Source organism: Biomphalaria glabrata, chromosome 6, assembly GCF_947242115.1.
Source record: "Biomphalaria glabrata chromosome 6, xgBioGlab47.1, whole genome shotgun sequence".
NCBI lineage: Eukaryota > Metazoa > Mollusca > Gastropoda > Planorbidae > Biomphalaria > Biomphalaria glabrata.
The window spans coordinates 24041217-24057774 of record NC_074716.1 but is presented as its reverse complement, the minus strand read 5'-3'; the positions used below and the strand labels follow the sequence as shown (position 1 = coordinate 24057774).

Here is a 16558-nt window from a genome sequence, read left to right as displayed (position 1 = left end):
AGCATATTCAGCTATATTTCTATATTAAAAACATCTCAAACCAAAAGTCAAGTTAGGCCATCTTGTTATTTATTCTATGTACGTATTATTGATAAGTTTTATCTACTGCGTTAGGCTTGCTGATGATTATGTGTTTCATTAAATGTTAGTTATTTAGATTTAATTCACTATTTTATATTTTTTCAAAGTGTGTCCTTTCATTGCAACGCTAGAATCACAACTGCTTTAGTATCGAATCGTTAGCCAGTGAAACACAGAGCTAGACAGCTACCTTTAGCAGACACACCAGCACTGGCTCTTAAGTTCTCATCCATTTACTTTAACATTCTCTTCTTTACCCTTTGTGCACTTGTCTCAGTTCATGATTTTATTTTTCATTAACCAGAAAAAAAGAAAAAAAAAACAACAACTATATATTTATTTTACTAGATAAGAGTTTGACATTGAAAAGTGACGTCAATTATGAGACCGTTTCAAACAAAATTATCTATTTCTAAAACCATTGAAAACATATTGCTCAGTAGATAATAGAATAACAACAATAATGATTGTCAACTAATGTCAACTATCTATATATATACTTCTCTTCATGGCTCAACAGTTTGGACACCAAGAGGTAAGGAAAAGATGACTCTATCATAAACATTCTAGTTCCTACATAGATCATGCTCAATAGCAAGAATTACCAAATGTTTCAATCTATCTTTGAGAATTGTTAACCTCAAGTAATTCTTCATTAGATTAGTTTGAGGCGCGAGAAGCTTCTTTCACCAGATTCCACAATTACGTGTATTGCATACTGCCGTTTTTTTTTAATCGCAAGTAGGATTGTCGTTTTCCATATTGAATGACACCCCAAAATGACAATTTTTTGTCTATATATTTCAGGAGATTTGTATGAGTTTTCAAAAGATTTTTTTTAATTTCCGGAGATTTCCAGGACTTTTTTTGGGGTATATTTTGCAATTTCAGGAGATTTCCAGGCGCTCTGGTAAATCAGGAGGCCGCGGGAAATCTGTTATAAGTTATAAAATGGTTTAATTTAATAATTTACACCAGTGCTATGAAAGTGCTGGACCAACTACGGTCGCATAGATTGCAGTGGCCTAAGGCCGGCCCTCGAAACCTCAATGAAGTCAGTCAGTGACTCGAAACCTCAATGAAGTCAATCAGTGACTCGAGGCCTCAAATAATTCAGTCAGTGACTCGAAACCTCAATGAAATCAATGATTCGAAGCCTCAATGAAGTCAGTCAGTGACTCGAAACCTCAATGAAGTCAATCAGTGACTTGAGGCCTCAAATAAGTCAGTCAGTGACTCGAAACCTCAATGAAGTCAATGATTCGAAGCCTCAATGAAGTCAATCAGTGACTTGAGACCTCAAAGTGCTTTATCTAGAATTTAAAAGCTGAAAAGTGTGTGATGACTGGTCAATTGGAGGATGCTAACAAAAAAAGGTCCGAAAGGTGCGACTGCGGATGTGTGTTGGAGGAGGGCGCTTGACAATAACATAGACTAGGCCTAGTAAATAATTTGATTTTCAATTGAGAAGCTGAATAAAAGTAAAAACAATTTTACGTTGGACTAACATTTTGTTGCGATTGGAAGGGAGCGTATAAGAAATATTAGAATTCAGGAGCATGTGTGTGTTTCAAATGTTATACAACTGGTCGGTCCAAACCAAATCAAAAGTCTATGTCAGGTTGTCAAAATAAATAAAGGGGTGAGAGAGAGCGAGAGAGAGAGAGAGAGAGAGAGAGAGAGAGAGAGAGAGAGAGAGAGAGAGAGAGAAAATGAAAGAAAAAGAGAGCAGGCCGTTTCATTTCATACTCACACATACAATAATTCACGGGCTAAAAAGTAGTTTATGGGATCGTTCAAATGGGGTCCGTTTATTGGAAGTTTAATAAAGGAGGGGATATTGCGGACATAATAAACAATATGAAGCCTAGGGGGTAACCGGTGCTAGGCCTAAAGGGAAAACAAAAGTTTTAATTATAGACCTGTTTTGTAAGACAAAAATAATTCTTTATATAAAGGTAGATATATAATTGGTCGCCCATGCATCGGTACAGCAAACACTCGTGTATGCAGTGATCATGAAGTCTGAACAATGTCTGGACGATGTCTGAACAATCAGTGGCGTAACTAAGGGGTGGGAGGGGTGGGGAGAATTAGAAAATCCGTGCCCCCCTGGGGGGCCCGAAAATGGGTGTCCGAAATTTATTTGTAAATACATAAATTAATATATTTGATTGAAAAATAGTGTCATCGGGTGTCTTTTCTTTTTCAACATTTATGGATTAAATTTATCACAAAGACTAAACCTAGATCTAGGTCTATCAGTACGTTGACTTTGTTGACATTTTAAACCTAGATCTAGGTCTATCAGTACGTTGACTTTGTTGACATTTTAAACCTAGATCTAGGTCTATCAGTACGTTGACTTTGTTGACATTTTAAACCTAGATCTAGGTCTATCAGTACGTTGACTTTGTTGATATTTTAAACTTGATCTAGGTCTATCAGTACGTTGACTTTGTTAACATTTTAAACCTAGATCTAGGTCTATCAGTACGTTGACTTTGTTGACATTTTAAAAATATTTTTTCCCACAGAGATCAAAGTTTTTTTTAAAGTTAGTTTTACATTTTAAACTTTGTTGCCACGAATAAAACTACATGATATACAGCGAATTCCAGGTATCTTGTTACCTTTACAAATAATAGATCTAAATGGCGAGTATTTTATGGCTACACTAATTAACCTTGAAGCAAAATTTACAGAATCGAGTTTAACAGATCTAAAAGTTATACTTAATAATGCTAAAATAGTCCATTATTCGGGTTTGGCGTCTATAATTTCAGAATTAAACGTCACACTCGAGTTATTACCCCTCTATTTATCTTTCCTCCATTCAATGGACACTCCCTTTTTATTTCCATCTAATCCTTTTGCTTTCGCTCAAAACATAAACAACAAACAATGACGTAATATCATATAATATTAGCACATCCTTCCTTTTGAAGTTATTATCACACCCTTTCTTTTAAAGTTCTTAAGAGTGATATCTACTAGCAGGGCCGGCCCTAGCTTTTGCGGGCCCTATGCGAAACGGATCGCGCGGGGCCTAGTCTGGGTAGATAAGCATAATGTCAAAATTATTTTTTTTTAATTAGAAAATAGGCCTACTTTCGTCTTTGCAATAAATTTTTATCAAATGAAAGCTCGCAATGCCACTTTTTATTTATAGGCACCCCAAAATGTCAATTTGGTCTATTCTTCAGGGGATTTGAATAAATTCAAAAAAAGTTGAGGACTTTATCGTATATTTTGCCTTCTCGTGAGATTTCCTGGAGGCCCTGGAAAATCAGGAGGTCGCGAAAACCCTGTTAATTTATTTACGTTATAATGGTTTAATTTAATACTTAGAATTAGCGCGGGGCATATGAAAGCGCGGGGCCCACTGTGACCGCATAGGCTGAAGAGGCCTAAGGCCGGCCCTGTCTACTAGGAACTTTAAGAATTCGTTCACTTCTGGTTGTCTTGACTGGCACAACAAGTTCTCTAGACGTTGGTCTATAACTGTCTGTTTCGTTTGTTCCAACAGTTTGCAGTTCATTGTCTTCATCGGTATCATAGTACCCAGAGATGTCTTGATCGAAACTCTTATTCAAAAAGCGTTGGTTTCTTCTGCATGTTTTTTCATCGTTTGTCTTAATGGTGTAAGATCTGGGTGCTGAATGTTTTTTTATGACAACTGCTTTCTGCCATGTTCGACATAGACGGACTCTCCGACAGAATAATCTTTAGGTAGTTTTGCATTGTATTTCACTTTGCTTTTCATCTGTCGTTCGTTGAGTAATGTCTCTGCATTTTCAGCTACCGATGGTTTCAATAGTTTGGGATCAGTTGGAATGATTCCCTGAGTCTTCTACTCGTCAGCAGTTGTGATGGTGAATACGGCAGTCCACTTATCGGAGTATTTCTATACTCGAGCATAACGAGATATGGATCTTTCCCACTTTTGTATGCTCTGAATCTTTTTGCTTTCGCACAAAACATAAACAACCAACAATGACGTAATACCATATAATATTAGCACAGAATCAACTTCATGCAGTGGAAAATTAAGAATTTTTTGCCTATCTTGAATTCTGGTCAAAGCTCCTGCGCCCAATTAATATAGTTCAGAAGAAACTACAAAAGTCTGGACTGCATATACGGGAAGCTCCTAAAGAAATTAGTACCCTTTCTGCAAAATAATGAGAAACTGACAAAAACCCAATCCATCGAAAAAGCAAAAGTAGGTAGTGAATACTATGGATTCCCTGTAATCAAAACAACCAGAAGAAAGAAAAGACTTGATGGGAAGTTGAGTTCTAATGTAGGAACTGTCAATAGAACCGCAATTCAAACGTGTTGCGACAGAAGTGCTGGACAGATTTCATATGGAGATGAAGGGCAGATTCCAAGGCTGGAAAGAAAATGGATACCTTTGGGTTTCTTCTTGAAACAAGACACCTGTTAAATGAAGACAGGCTTCTGACAAACTGTGCTACTTTTCCTGTTTGTATGATGAAATAAATGGAAAATCGCTTTTTCAAAGATGTCATTGATGCACGAGCACTTTTCATCAACAAACCAGTAATACAATCACCAATAGACATATTGAGGAAAAAGGCTTCATATGGGAATAACGTGTGCTCAAACTTTGCAACCTCCTCCGAATACCGCTAACTCAGGCCACTTCCATTACGTCAAGTGAGAGATCATTCTCAAAGCTCAAGCTCATCAAAGACTATCTCAGGAGCACAATGACGCAAGAAAGGCTTATCATGGCTTTAATTTCAGTAAAGTCACAAATACTAGAAAGTATCGATGTAGTTGATGTTATAGATGTCTCTGCTGCACAGAATGCACGACGTGAAGCGATATCTGTTTAGATTTGTCACTTGTGCATTATTTAACTATTAAACAACGGCATTATTCATTAAAAGAGTCTTCATGATTACTTTTTTGTTAAGTTTACTGATATAATGAACCAATTTGATTTTGGGCTTATATATATTTGCGTACATTATCTCATGTCATATGTCGAATGTCAAAATGTAAGGGGCCCCCAAAGAGGTCAATCCCCCTGGGCCCCCAAATCCCTAGTTACGCCCCTGTGAACAATGTCTGAACGATGTAAACCTTAATTGTTGTTTGTGTCTTGTGTGTTTTTGGCAATGTAATCTTCTCAATAAAAAAATAGCAGTGTAAAAACTGCCCCGCCTCTTTAATATTTCATAGAACGACTGCACTTACATGTAGATTTATACTGTTAGGAATTAGCGTTGCACACTGCCATTGAAGGAACCATTCAAGACTAACTTAAAAGACCTTTTCATGTGGGGCCCAAGGGATAATTAAGAAACGAAACTTGACGATTGCCGCTTGTCACCGTTTCATTTATTTTTTAGTTTATATTTAAACTAGCAATAGCTATTCGTTCCCTTTCGTCAAGTTCTTCTTTATTTGACGTTTGGTGAACAGTTTAAATTAACATATAAAGCATATATAAGAAACACTGACTCCACAGAGTACATATAACATATAAATTTATTTTTACATTCTATTTTCACAAAAAATTAAAAATCGAATCTCTTAATGAAGAACTCAAAAAAAGCGAAATGCTACTCGCACGAACAATACTCGAATTAGATCTTTGGGTTTTATTTCCCAACGCTAACACCCACGTAGCCACATTGAATTAAACACGAAAGGTTCTCATGACACATCAAACATTCTATGTCACGTCGACGTCTCAGAGTCCTCAGACACAGCGGCATGCAGACCGGGTCGCTGGGAGAACAGTGTTGACATAGCTGCCTTCGCAATAGTTCCGGGCACCTGAACCGACACGAGAAGTCTGTGGGTAAACATGTGAGGCAGTCTAACCCTAAAAGATCTGTCAGCAGAGCTGAAAAAAAGAAGACATCAATGATCCAACCATTAAATGATTGCACTTCACACATCATGCTTTAGTAGCATTATTTTAGATAGGAAAAGAAAGGAAAGGTACTCTTTCAGACTTTTAGATCTACAAATTGATTTTCAGTTTTTATGTTTCTATAGCTAATGGTTGACAAGGCGTCATGTGGCCAGCACAACGACCAACCGCATTTACTGCCCAATGCATGTGTCCATTAGAGATGGGTGGATTCAGGCCATTTCAGGAGCGTCCAAAAAATCTCAAAATTTAAGACCTCAGTTTGAACCTGAACTCGACACCCGTCGGTTCTGAAGCATCTCTTTCTCTCTCTCTCTCTCTCTCTCTCTCTCTCTCTCTCTCTCTCTCTCTCTCTCTCTCTCTCCTAAGGTATTAAAATTAAAGATCAAGTGACGAATAGTCCACGACGTTGTCAGGTATGCACAATTACCAAACCTCTCTTACCAACATAATACTACATGTATTCAAAGCTGTGCATGAAGTCTTCAGTTCGGTCTTTCAAAGATCGATATTTTAACAACATTCAGGATCTTATAATGTAGCCGCTGGGTTTAACTACCAAGAATTTAGATTGTAAAAAAAAAATAAAGTCAGTTACATACTAGTTAGAATATTATCAGCATCAGTCAAGTGTACGTTTCAATTGAAGTAGTTTTTTAAAATAACAATCCCTTAAAACATCGCATACATTAGATAATTGATGATGTTGTATTACCTGTAGAGATCCCGGATGTTACGGCTATGAAAACAAGGACTATTACCAGCTTCATTGTTCTAATTGAATAATTCTGTGCAGTTAGTCCGCCTTATGTTTTCACAAAACCGCGAGCTCTATATTTAGAATGTTTCAGTAAAAATAGGTCAAAGATATTTTTTTTACTATCTTCTGGCATAAAAAAAAATACAAATAAATAGATAAACAGTCAGGAATAGTCTAAAATCGTGTTTTGCTGTCATTATTAGGCTATAGCTGCAGTTGTGCGGTGGCTGAGCGGTAAAGCGCTGGGGGTCCCCGGTTCGAATTCTGTTGAAGACTGAGATTTTTAATTTCGGGATCTTTGGCCGCCTCTGAGTCCACCCATCTCTAATGGGTACTTGACATTAGTTGGGGAAAAGTAAAGGTGGTTGGTCGATGTGTCGGCCACGTGACACCCTCGTAAACCGTAGGCCACATAAACAGATGACCTTTTCATCATCTGACCTATAGCTCCAAATTGAAAAGATGGAAGAAAGATTGACTTTCAAAGGGAAGAGTTAAAGTTCGCAGTGACAGAATAAAACCTCAAAACCATGTCTGGTATTACCATGCCTAAGTTCATTGATTTGGATTGTTAGAATTGTGTCTGAAACACAATTTGATTTTTGATACTTTGATAATTCCTTTACGACTACACTTTCAAAGGTGTTTCTACAATGAACGTTCCAGAATACTCCATTGTAAGATACTTCACTTCACCTCACTCACGAATGTTAATGTTCCATTTAATTCTATCCATTGTGATCTTTAGTTCTATGTATAGGACTATCTTGTAAAATGTTTGTACATGTTATTTCTCCAACTTCCGATCTCGGATCAAGATGAAAGTTTACACAATTATTTATTTTACCTGACAACACAAGAATCAATAAAAAAAAATATCCAATTAGTTAGTTAACTATTGGTAATATTTTTTTTGTTTGGTATCTAAAAAAAAAAGATAAGAAATTGTACTTGACTGATGTTGACTGATGTGGTGGTATAAACTGAATTAGTCCCCTTTATACTTTGTAGAGAGGAAAATTTGAAACTAACAATAGATAATTAATAAACCTTCTATTTTCACAAACATGGCACATTGGTTAGAGTATTGGCTTGATGAGGCTGAGGAGGCTTTAGCCCTCGACTTCGAATTCAGGTCGTTTACCTTTTTTTTAATAAATGTATTCAAAAATCGATCACCCAGATACCTCCTTTTTTCTCCCCTACCCCTTTAGAACTGGTCCAAACAAGGTATAGGACCATAGCGTACTGAGAAAGTTAAAAGCATGAAATTGCGCTAGATTTAAGCAACCAGTAAAAATATTTGTAATTGCACATTATTATTGTTAGTGTTCTTCAACGGGGTCTAGCGCCCCACTGGGAGCGATTTCTTGATATTTGGGAGCGCTGGGAGTCAAAAGGAAGGGTTAGGGGGCGCTCGGCACAATGGGGGCGGTTGGGTGGCGCTGGGCATAAAAGGGACCGTAGAAATGAAGGAAGAAACTCGAGGTACACTGAAACAAAACAAAAAATCCTCAAAATTTCAAAATGTAGACTAGAGTTAGCTTGCTTCTAATTTAAGAACAGAAACGTTAGAAACTGAGTTTGGGCTCTCTCTTTTATAAACAACTGAATTTTTCAGGTGTTTCTTTGTTCCAAGCTACAAAATATTGTTCTAGTAGGACTCCTTACTTTAAAAACAGAAAACAACTTTCAATGTAAGTGTTTTGAAAAGTGTCGATAGCATTAAAAAGCAATTCGCAACTAAACACGGCATATTTTGTCCAAGACAGTCTTTAGTTTCTTGATACCCTTATAGTTGAATACCAGCACAATTCTAACACATTAACATATTCACATACAATGTCATACATAAACCAAATGTCCTTCAGTAGCACATAACACGTGACCACATCATCCAATCAGCTTGCAAGACGACAAACACTGAAAGTCAGTGGGCAGACAGTTAGAGCACAAATTGGTTGGGAAGATGGTGAAGATACAATTCGACAGACAGAAAGTGTCCCCCTCAGCACAAGTCAGACAGTCAAACTTTTGTATAAGGAAACCTGCAACAGAAGAACAAAATTTAAAGATTGTTAATAGTAACATTAAAGTATAGCTAGAAAGGGGAAATTCATGAGATCATTGCAGAAGCTAAATGATGTCAAACCCAATGTACAACTATATAGACCTATGTCACTATTAATGCTATCAGACCCAATGTACAACTATATAGACCTATGTACCTAATAATGCTATCAGACCCAATGTACATCTATATAGACCTATGCCACTATTAATGCTATCAGACCCAATGTACAACTATATAGACCTATGTCACTAATAATGCTATCAGACCCAATGTACAACTATATAGACCTATGTACCTAATAATGCTATCAGACCCAATGTACAACTATATAGACCTATGTCACTAATAATGCTATCAGACCCAATGTACAACTATATAGACCTATGCCACTATTAATGCTATCAGACCAATGTACAACTATATATACCTATGTCACTATTAATGCTATCAGACCCAATGTACAACTATATAGACCTATGTCACTATTAATGCTATCAAACCCAATGTACAACTATATAGACCTATGTCACTATTAATGCTATCAAACCCAATGTACAACTATATAGACCTATGTCACTATTAATGCTATCAAACCCAATGTGCAACTATATAGACCTATGTCACTATTAATGCTATCAGACCCAATGTACAACTATATAGACCTATGTCACTATTAATGACATCGATTCAATGTACAACTATATAGACCTATGCCACTATTAATGCTATCAGACCCAATGTACAACTATATAGACCTATGTCACTATTAATGCTATCAAACCCAATGTACAACTATATAGACCTATGCCACTATTAATGCTATCAGACCCAATGTACAACTATATAGACCTATGTACCTAATAATGCTATCAGACCCAATGTACATCTATATAGACCTATGTACCTAATAATGCTATCAGACCCAATGTACAACTATATAGACCTATGTCACTAATAATGCTATCAGACCCAATGTACAACTATATAGACCTATGTACCTAATAATGCTATCAGACCCAATGTACAACTATATAGACCTATGTCAGTAATAATGCTATCAGACCCAATGTACAACTATATAGACCTATGCCACTATTAATGCTATCAGACCAATGTACAACTATATAGGCCTATGTCACTATTAATGCTATCAGACCCAATGTACAACTATATAGACCTATGTCACTATTAATGCTATCAAACCCAATGTACAACTATATAGACCTATGTCACTATTAATGCTATCAAACCCAATGTACAACTATATAGACCTATGTCACTATTAATGCTATCAAACCCAATGTGCAACTATATAGACCTATGTCACTATTAATGCTATCAGACCCAATGTACAACTATATAGACCTATGTCACTATTAATGCTATCAAACCCAATGTACAACTATATAGACCTATGCCACTATTAATGCTATTAGACCCAATGTACAACTATATAGACCTATGTACCTAATAATGCTATCAGACCCAATGTACAACTATATAGACCTATGTCACTATTAATGACATCGATCCAATGTACAACTATATAGACCTATGCCACTATTAATGCTATCAGACCCAATGTACAACTATATAGACCGATGTCACTATTAATGCTATCAAACCCAATGTACAACTATATAGACCTATGCCACTATTAATGCTATCAGACCCAATGTACAACTATATAGACCTATGTCACTATTAATGCTATCAGACCCAATGTACAACTATATAGACCTATGTCACTATTAATGCTGTCAGACCCAATGTACAACTATATAGACCTATGTCACTATTAATGCTATCAGACCCAATGTACAACTATATAGACCTATGCCACTATTAATGCTATCAGACCCAATGTACAACTATATAGACCGATGTCACTATTAATGCTATCAAACCCAATGTACAACTATATAGACCTATGCCACTATTAATGCTATCAGACCCAATGTACAACTATATAGACCTATGTCACTATTAATGCTGTCAGACCCAATGTACAACTATATAGACCTATGTCACTATTAATGCTATCAGACCCAATGTACAACTATATAGACCTATGCCACTATTAATGCTATCAGACCCAATGTACAACTATATAGACCGATGTCACTATTAATGCTATCAAACCCAATGTACAACTATATAGACCTATGCCACTATTAATGCTATCAGACCCAATGTACAACTATATAGACCTATGTCACTATTAATGCTATCAGACCCAATGTACAACTATATAGACCTATGCCACTATTAATGCTATCAGACCTAATGTACAACTATATAGACCTATGTCACTATTAATGCTATCAGACCCAATGTACAACTATATAGACCTATGTCACTATTAATGCTATCAGACCCAATGTACAACTATATAGACCTATGTCACTATTATTTTTATCTTTCTATGCAGGCTGAACTTTAAGAGAATTTCATAAATTGAAGGCAAATCCATAAAAAATTACTTTTGTTTGGTGTATAATACACCATTAATTTACAGAATTGTGTAATATACTATTTGTTAACACTGCAGAATCAAATTGTAAAATCCAATTAGTAAACAAAAAGATGATTACTTAAAAAAAAAACAACAACACTTTTTTCTTTGGAAATCTTTAATATTGCTGTGAATTTGAAAAAAAAATAATTCTTAAATCTATTGATGATTTGACTTGTACTCCCGACTATCTACAAAACAAAAAGAAATAAAACTAAAAAACACACACACACACACACAAAATAATAAAAACTATAAATAAAGAAAGTAAAACTCGTAGTTAAAAATAAAGTTACCATGGCAATAGGCAAGAAGTAAGAATAAGAGAACCTGAATCGTCATCTTTGTCGTCTGCTGTCTAGAAATGTAAAAGCTATTCATCTATGGAACCATGCCAGATGTTACTGAATATTTTATCTAATGTTTCTGTACACGACGATAAGCTTCTGGATTGAACACATTCTAAAAATGAACACATTAATTCAACAAATATTAATTATGCAGCCTTCTAGCACGACCAAGTTATTTTAAGATAAACTGACCCACAAGATGGACATTGTCACTCACGACAAGATGTTGTCAAAGTTCTTCTCGTCTTTCTAGTCTTAGTGACTCATCATACCTGTCCAGCGAATATTTTATCATCAGTGTTACTTCTTTATCGAGAGAATAATTTAAGGCATTGGTTACATAAAGTGAACTAATCAAGACACGCCGCTGAGTTCCAAGACGAATTGACTAAAGTGTTAAAGAGAATGTCTGTAACATTTGAGTAAAGATAAAAAAAAAACACTAGTGCTTGATTTAGATTTTCCTTTATATCTTGACTAGCAGTACGCACCGGTTACGCCCGTTGATTTGTTCCAAGGCTTTTTACTGTTTATCATTTTCTGTTCTTTTTTTTAAAGAAACGGGCCACATTTTACATTTTCAGCCCGTTGTCTGTCTTTTTTTTTATAACTTTCATGAACCCCCATTTTGTTTTCGTATTTTCTCCCCCATAGACTTGATTTGGAAAGACCCGCTCCATAATGCACCCAAACACATACACGCTCTCATATTTTGGGCCCGTTAATTTTAGTAACATTTTGACTTATCTCCCCTCCACGCCAACAACAAAAAGTCCTTCGTACACACATGCTCGTTCCCCTTTCTACATTTCTCTAGGTATTTTGTTCTCTTAGTAAATGGAAATATCAATTTGGTTTTATTTGTTGTATTAGTTTATCTCACCCATTGTATTAGTTTATCTCACCCATTGTATTAGTTTATCTCACCCATTTGGATGTAGCGAAATGACAGTAGATCTATTTTTTTCAAGTTATTTAAAAAAAATTCATGCAGTGTTTTGAGCAGGGCCAGTCTTAAGCCACTGCAACCTATACGCCGAAGTGGGCCCCGCACTTTCATAGACCCCGCGCGATGCTTATTCAAGGTGTAAATTATTATATTAAACCATTTTAACTAATTATTAAAGAGTTCCTGGAATTCTCCTGAAATTATAAAATATAAGAAAAAGTCATGAAAATCTCCTGAAATTATTTAAATCTTCTGAAAATTGATGCAAATCTACTTAAAACTGACAAAATTGTCATTTTGGGGTGTCATTTAATATGGAAAACGCCAATCCTACTCGCGATTAAAAAAACGAAACGGCATTGTCAGTTTTCATTTACTAAAAATGCAATAATAAGACGAATTTTAACCAAAACAAGAAGTTCTAATACTTAATGTACTTTAATAGTCACTGGCATACAAATTATTACAAATATAGATCTAAATCTATCGCGACCTCCTTGAACAAAAGTGATATTTTGCTAGTCGATAGTAAATCTAAAAGGCAGATCTGAATGTTTATCGGCTTTATGTTGGAAAACTATTATCTACTGTAGATTGCTCGTAAAGATAATTTTTGACAGTGATTTTGTACTTATTAAACTATATAAATAAAATGCAAATACGAATCTATCTTCTAATACAAAATCTTAATTTTCACTTATTATCCTTATCACAACCCAAATTAGGCCCCGCGCAATATGTTTCGTATAGGGCCCCGCAACCTGTAGGACCGGCCCTGGTTTTGAGTCAATTTTGAATAGGAAGTAGAAATGACGTAATGCTTATTAAAAATAAATAGACTTTATGAAAAATAAACTAAAACAAGGTTACAAAGACAGTTTGTGTGGAAACACAAACTCAAAATCGACCCCCCGAAGAAGTCCACCCTGGCATTTAAAATGGCAGGTTTCAATATTTTCAGAAAGAACATCAGAATGAAATTCTATCAAAGAAAAATGACAGAGAAGAATGGAGAAAGAAGATTGACAGATCTTGAGTGGTGCCCCAGCGGTCCATCAGACCAAAGGATAGGTGAAAGTGAATATAAAGTTAAATGCGAACCCGACCTAACTGATGTCTTATAATGAATATCTAGGCCTAATTGATCTAATAGGGTTTGTTGCTGAACATAAAAATTATATGTGTCAGACGCGAATAGCCATAGACATATATATATAGACTGGACGATAAAGAACAAATTATTATCGGAAATATTTGGGAAAAGATAAGTGTGTAGATCCACATCACAAACCTATATATATTTGCCTATGTCTATGATTATAAAACAAAGACAAAATATTGGGAATATGGCAGTTTTGCACTTTTCAAAACTAAAGATCAAAGGTATATATTGGCTGAAATGTTAGTCCTAGAATTTATAGCTCAATCGCCGCCATTTTTTTTTTCACATAGATATAGTACATAAAACATATTGACTCCCCCCAAATAAAAATAACTTCCTACTTCCAGTCTATATTTATTTATGTCTATGCGAATAGCCCAATTTTCAGTAAAAGAAATTACAAAAGTCATTTCTCTATAGAAGAAGATACGAAGGCTATATAAAATATAACCACAGACCTATATATACTACAATAAATATAGGTTTTTGATTGCTAGTTACGATTTATTTAGGTAGGTGCTGTTTTACTATTACATACCAAGTATTAGAGTTTAGAAAAACCCAGGTTTGTTTCTTGTGCAACGCTATTAGCTAACACCTCATATCATCTCTTCATTAGTATATTTAGATCTATAATCTAATTCTAGTCTAGATCTATATATAAAAATCGAATAGATCTAGTAATAGTATAGATTCTATCTTGAGACTAGATTGCCGAGTCTAGCCTATGCTATGCCTATAGTCAGTTTTTATTAGAAAAAAGTCTAGATATTAATAAAGACTAAAGTTTTTTAATTATTAGATTGTTAGATATAGACAAGACATATATCTAATAATACTGTAATACGTTTACTATACTCTATACTTAATCTAGTAGACTAGAGATCTATCTATAGATCTATAATCTAGTCAATCTAAATCTATACAATATTCATTATAATACTTCTACTTATAATGACTTATTTAATAAGTTAGTACTTAGACTTAGATCCATGGGCGTAGCCAGGATTTTTTTCGGGGGGGGGGGGGGGTTGGGGGGGGGAGATTTTTTCCTTCCCCCCCCCACCACCCCGCGCATTTTTTTTAATATGTATATATGTGTGTGTGTGTGTACATAATCTTTATTACATTCTGATCCTTCATTCTTTCGGAAGACGTTTATTGTGCCATAGAATAGGTTCTTCCTGGAGTTAGTGGAAAAATTGTAGACTGCCGCCATTGCCATCAAGGGGGTCTGGGGGAGCGCTAAGAGCTCCCCCAGCGCGGGGCGAAGCCCCGCCGCCAAGCACTATTTCTGGTATTGAAAGCCAACAAAATGCATATTCTGAGGTATCTACGGTGCATTTTCCTGCTATTAAAAGTTTTATTTCAAAAACCTAATCTGCTATTCTTACTGACTTTTAGACCCTACCGCGCCGTTCGGAACATTTGGCGGCAGGCTGTTTCCACAAAAATCTGTCACTGGTAATGTCTGAAGCCTCTTCCCACTTGCTCTGAGGACCTCCATGAGTGTGTGGCGACAAGTTGTACTAGGATGTCATCGCAACTTTTCTTATAGGGTAATTCATTTTGAACATGTCCCGCAAACCTCATGCGACGCTCTGTCACAATCTTACTAAGGTGTCAACTCCCAGTTCGGCATAGGATTTCCTTGATTTAGACCCGATCTCTATAACTGACTCCTAAGAGCTGTCTTAGCTATCTTTGTTGAGCCACATTTAGTTTTTTTTTCAATTTCGGCAGATGACTATTCACTGCACTTTATTAATGGAGCCCCGCCACTGGTGAAATGTTTAACCTCTCTTGAATACGCACTTGGAATTAAGTGACTGTAGTTTGCTTTAGATTTTATATCGAAAAGAGAAGTTTTATCGTCAAAATCATCTGTTTGGGGGTTTTAAACTAAAAAATCTCAGGAGTTGTTTGTTTTTTTTTAAATTCAAATCCCCATTTAGCTACGGTCATAGAATTTAGTAACTGTAGTTTGCTCTAGAATAATATTGAAGATACAGGTTTTCCACCTCAAAACGCGCTGTAGGGGGATTTTAAACTCAAAACCATCTGGAAGGGTATTAAACTTTTTTAAAAAGCCATTTGTAGGAGAGGGATTAAAACTCAAAACCCCCAATTAGCTTGGCTATGCTCAAATAATTTTAGTGTGTAATTTGCTTTTTTTTTTTATATTGAAGAGGTATTTTTTAGCATCAAACCCCTCTGAAAGGGAGTTTAAACCCCTTTTGGCAACGCTCATGGCATTTTGAGTGTTGCCTTTTGCTTTTAGTATACATTGAAGATGTATTTTTTAGCTTCAAACCACGCTTGCGGGGGGTTTAAACTCAAAACACCTTTGACTACACTCATAACATTTTGAATGTTTAGTTTGCTTTGTTTTTAATATTAAAGAGGTATTTTTTACCCTCACCCCGCTGAAGGGTTGTTTAAACTCAAAACTGAGTCAAAACCCAATTTGCTACACTCATAACATTTTGAGTGCGTAATTTGCTTTTTTTTTATATCGGGTATTGAAGAGGTATTTTTTTTAACTTAAACCCTACTTAAAGGGGGGGAGGGGAGGTAAACTCAAAACCTCTTTGGATACCGTCATAGAATTCTGAGTGTGTAATTTGCTTTTTTTTATATTGAAGAGGGGGTTTGTCGTAAATTTTGGAGAGGGTTTTAAAATCAAAATCTTTCTTAACTGTGCTCTTCGAATTTGGGGATTGTCGTTTGCATTTTTTTTTGTTTTGTTTTAT

At 35.6% G+C, this 16558-nt stretch overlaps 1 long non-coding RNA gene across 2 annotated transcripts; it reads right to left on the bottom strand.

Annotated features, from left to right (window-relative positions):
- Positions 1–5586: 5586 nt before the first annotated feature.
- On the bottom strand, positions 5587–12071 carry LOC106060545 (uncharacterized). 2 transcript variants are annotated; one of them, XR_001216455.2, is made up of 4 exons: positions 11912–12068; positions 11641–11806; positions 6711–8803; positions 5587–5965 (listed from the first exon to the last, which is right to left on the bottom strand). It is a non-coding gene; the product is annotated as an uncharacterized LOC106060545 (long non-coding RNA). The 2 variants fall into 2 exon arrangements; XR_008778697.1 differs by having other exon boundaries at positions 11641–12071.
- Positions 12072–16558: the final 4487 nt, after the last annotated feature.